Consider the following 4,737-nt stretch of genomic DNA (forward strand, 5'->3'; position numbering starts at 1 on the left):
GGACAATTTCCTGATCCTCTTCTCTTACTCAAAAATTATGGAGCCAGTAACTATTATTGGTACTTACCAATTCATCCATGGGGGAAAAAAACAAAGATCCTTGCCTGTGTATAATATAAAATTCTATCAGAGTAGACAGAATAAATCTACTATCCAATATGTTAGGGAAGTGTTACATGTCATGGGAGGGAAATCTGAATTTGATAAAGAGTACTTAAGCAGGAGAAGAAAAGTTGTAGTATTTAATAGGGTACTAGAATTGACAGATTCTTCTTTAACCTTGGATTCAATTTCTGACTTCCAAAAGTGGATGCACAAGTGTGTGCTAAATCACTTCAGTCGCGTCTGACTCTTTGTGACACTATGGAACATAGCCCGCCAGGGTCCTCTGTCCATGGGATTCTCCAGACAAGAATAGAATACTGGAGTGGGTTGCCTTGCCCTCCTCCAGGGGATCTTCCAGACCCAGGGAGCAAACCTGTGTCTCTTACGTTTCCTGTACTGGTAGGTGGGTTCTCTACCACTAGTGCCCCTGGGAAGCCCCCAAAAGTGGATATTTTATAGACTAAAAAGTCCTACTCACTGATTGTGACTCATATCATGGTGCCACTAAATGAATAAGTATTTGTTTCTCACAGGGATATGACATAAAAGAAACCATGAAAAATCTTAGCATTATTGATGAATTTGTGCTGCTGGGGTTGTCTACTGACCCAGATATCCAGACCATGCTCTTTGTTCTCTTCTTGGGGATTTACCTCCTGACCCTGATGGGGAACCTGACGATGATCCTGGTGATCAGGGCTGATCCTCACCTGCACACGCCCATGTACTTCTTCCTTGGTCATTTGTCTTTCCTAGACATGTGCTACTCTTCAGTCACTGTGCCCAAGATGCTGCAGAATTTCCTGTCTCAGAAGAAAACCATTTCAGTGTGGGGATGCATTACCCAGAGTTTCTTTTTCATTTTCTCTGGAGGCACTGAGGGCTGCCTGCTCTCTGCTATGGCCTATGACCGCTATGCTGCCATCTGTCACCCTCTGCTCTACACTGTGATCATGAATGGACCTCTGTGCACCACAATGGTCAGTGCAGCATGGCTGATGGGGTTTCTGAACTCACTAGTGAATAATCTTTGTGCCCAGAGCTTACAGTTCTGTGGTCCCAATATCATCTCCCACTTCAGTTGTGAACTGCCTTCACTCTTCCCTCTCTCCTGCAGTGATACCATGCCTAACACCATCCTGTTAGCTGGGTCCACTGCATTTCTAGGACTTGTGACACTTCCCCCAATCCTCTTCTCTTACTCAAAAATTATTCTTGCCATTCTAAGTATCTCCTCCTCTAAAGGCCTTCTCCACTTGCTCCTCCCACCTCACCGTGGTGCTCTTGTTCTATGGGACGGCTCTATTGAGGTACATCAGCCCCTCTTCAGGATCAGTCCTGGAGCAAGTTGTCTCTGTACAGTATGGTGTGATCACATCCTTGATAAACCCCCTCATTTACAGCTTTAAGAACCAGGAGGTGAAGGCAGCCCTGCAGAGAATGCTAAGGCACCAGATATGTGTCTCAGGGTCTTAAAAAATGGCAACAGGATGCTTGTTCTAATAGAGAACCAATTGTTCTTTGAGAGAGAACTTTGTAAGCTTAGAGCTTGTGTGGTTCTTGATTTTTAATTAAATTTAAGTGTATTTATTTCTTATTCAAAGTTACATGACTTCCAAAACCTAAGAAATATAGTCAGAGAAGTATTTTGCCCATCCTGGGTCTTGAGGGGAAACATTTAGAGACACCAGCTTTTACCACAGCCTCTGGAAACTAGTCCAGAAGCAGTGACTTCACTACAGTTGAGGAGCCAGAACCAGAACAAAGACCCTGACAAGAACAGAGATCCAGAGCCTAGGACCTTTACTTCTGGAGTTACAAAAAGAACTCTATTAGAACAAAGGCAAAAAACAAGTAACCTATACACATTTAATTTCCCAAAATAAGTGAGTTCAGCATCCCCCATTCACCTGACTTGATGGCATCACGGGCATGGAATGGAATGTGTGCCTGCAAATAGTCAAAGAGTAGTGAAAACAAGGGATGAGCACGTTAAATATCTATGAGCAGATGAGTGGATAAAGAAAATGTGGTATATGCATACAACGGAGTATTATTCAGCTTTAAAACAAGATGGAAATTCTACAATGTGTGACAATATGGATGAACCTTGAGGACATTGTGTTAAGGAGATAAGCCAATCAGAGGAGAAAAACCATTTTGTAGTTTTACTTATATGAGATATCTAAAGCAAGCTCATAGAAGCAGAATGTGGAATGGTGGTTGCCAGGGGCTGGGGGAAGAGGGAACTGGGAAGTTGCTATTCAATGGGTACAGAGTTTCAAACAAGATAAAAAAGTTTTGAAGATCTTCTACACATCAATATGCATATAGTTAACAATACTATATGCTTAAAATTTGTAAAGAGGGTAAATTTTATATGCTTTTTACCACAATAAAGATATATAAGAAGACTGAACATACTGTTACACTAAAAACCTTCTCCAAAATGAAGATGCACACTGTCCTAATACTTATTGTATCCACGCTGGCTAAATTCATCACTACACATATTCCACCACAGTCCCACTGAATAGCCTGTTCTTTAAGGATACAAGTGAGATCAGCAAAATGAAGGAATAGTAAGGCTCAATCCTTATTCCCCCATAGAAACAACAATGTAAAAATCATTATGAACTAAAATGTCTTTATAAGAATTATAGATAAGATATTTCAGCACCCCCAGGGAATCAGAATAACCAAGAACAGTCACATTGAAACAGGTAAGAAGAGCACTTTCACTTTTCCTGCATTACCTCCCCATAAACTGCGCAGCCCAGAGCCAAGGCCGATCTGCTCAGCCAATGACCTCTGCCGTGGTGGGGAGAAGAGAATGGCATGTGCACTCAGCCTCCCAGCCTTTCAGGGCACCCACTCCCCAAGGGGCCACGTCCTACCTCTCCTCATACCAAGTGTCGAAGAAACAGCATAGTCCAGATGCCTGAAGCAGCTAAGAACCAAGGAAAAGCAGAGGGTTAGCTACAGCTAGCAAGGATCTTCAAGATTGGGAAAACATGCGGAACCGAGGCTTCTCCCTCAGAAGGGAGTAAGAGGAGTGGGGCATGCCTCCAATGTCCTCATCCTTTCAGTGCAGTAGCTCAGGGACCAGTTCCTGTGTAGCCTCACATCAAGTGCTAACAGAACCAGCAAAGTTAAACACCAGAGGGAATAAGAGATTACAGCTTCCATTTAAAACAAACAAACAAAAAAAGACTGGTCATTTTGATAATTTAGGAACATAGGCCAATAATCTCTAGCCAGATATATTGATGAAAGTCTTTTCCTGTCAGTCATCATACACACTGGGAGAGGTATTTGTGACTTGAAAAATGCAGACATCAGCACAAAGCTACAAGGGACTTGAATGATCAGGAAAACTATAATATAATCAAAAGAGTAAAATAAATCTCTAGTAACTGACCCTAAAGAAATGGAGATCTACGAATTTGCTGACAAAATTCAAAACAACCTTCTCAAAGAAGCTCAGTGAATTACAATAGAACTCAATTAAATGAATTCAGGAAAATGATACAAGAACAAAATGAGAATATCAATAAAGAGACAGAAACAATAAAAAGAAGAACAAATCGGAAATACTGGAGAGGAGAGGAAACTAGTGGTTGCTATACGTGGAGGAGTTGGGTAAAATGGGCAATGGTAGTCAAAAGGTATTAACTTGCAGTTACAAGACAAGTCCTAGGGATGTAATGTACAGCATGAAGACTTGTCAACAATGCTCTATAGTATATTTCAAATTTGCTAAGAGAACAGACCTTGAAAGTTCTCATCACAGGAAAAAAAAAATGTAACTATGTGTGGTGATCATTTTGCAGTATATATTAATACATATATCAAACACTATGTTGTGTTCCTAAAATGAACACAAGGTTATGCGCATCAATATCTCAAAAAAAAAAAAAAACCTCAACCATTTTAAAAATGACCATAAAGATATAGAAAAGGAGAAAAACTGGCAATGACACTATGGATTTAAAATGAGAGAAGGGACTTCCCTGGTGGCCCAGTGGTTAAGAATCTGTCTGCCAATGCAGAGGACACAGGTTTGGTCCCTGGTTGGGGAAGATTCCACATGCAGCGGGGCATCCGTGCATCACAACTACTGAAGCCCACATACTCTAGAGCCCATGCTCAGCAGCAAGAGAAGTCACCACAATGAAAAGCCCGTGCACTGCAACTAGAGAGTAGCTGCTACTCACTTTAACTAGAGAAAGCCTGCAAACAGCAATGAAGACACAGTGCGGCCAAATAAATAAATAAATAAAAATTTTAAAAAGAAGAAAGACTTTAAAAGATAAAATGAGACAAGAATAGTTGCTAAAGTCCATGTGAAATTTCAACAAACTGCTTTATTGATGATGGACTGAAAAACATACTTTTAAACTAGCTTCCATGAGCCCCTACCTCTGAACATGACAGATGTTCTCAAAACCCAGGAAAATGTTGGCATCTCCCACCCATACTAACTGCATTTAACTCCAATATACAGGTGGTTTGCTGACCATAAACACCTCTCCTCTCCTCTCCAGTATTTCTGAGCCAGGGAGAACTGAAGTTCTATCACTTACCTTCACTTTCCCCTACCTAATCTCATTAGCCTCTATCTCTCCATCC

At 41.1% G+C, this 4,737-nt stretch overlaps 1 pseudogene; it reads left to right on the top strand.

Annotated features, from left to right (window-relative positions):
- The first annotated feature begins 659 nt into the window (after positions 1–659).
- LOC136167566 (olfactory receptor 8S1-like) lies at positions 660–1,581 on the top strand (annotated as a pseudogene).
- Positions 1,582–4,737: the final 3,156 nt, after the last annotated feature.

Source organism: Muntiacus reevesi, chromosome 4 (genome assembly GCF_963930625.1).
Source record: "Muntiacus reevesi chromosome 4, mMunRee1.1, whole genome shotgun sequence".
In the NCBI taxonomy this organism is placed as follows: domain Eukaryota; kingdom Metazoa; phylum Chordata; class Mammalia; order Artiodactyla; family Cervidae; genus Muntiacus; species Muntiacus reevesi.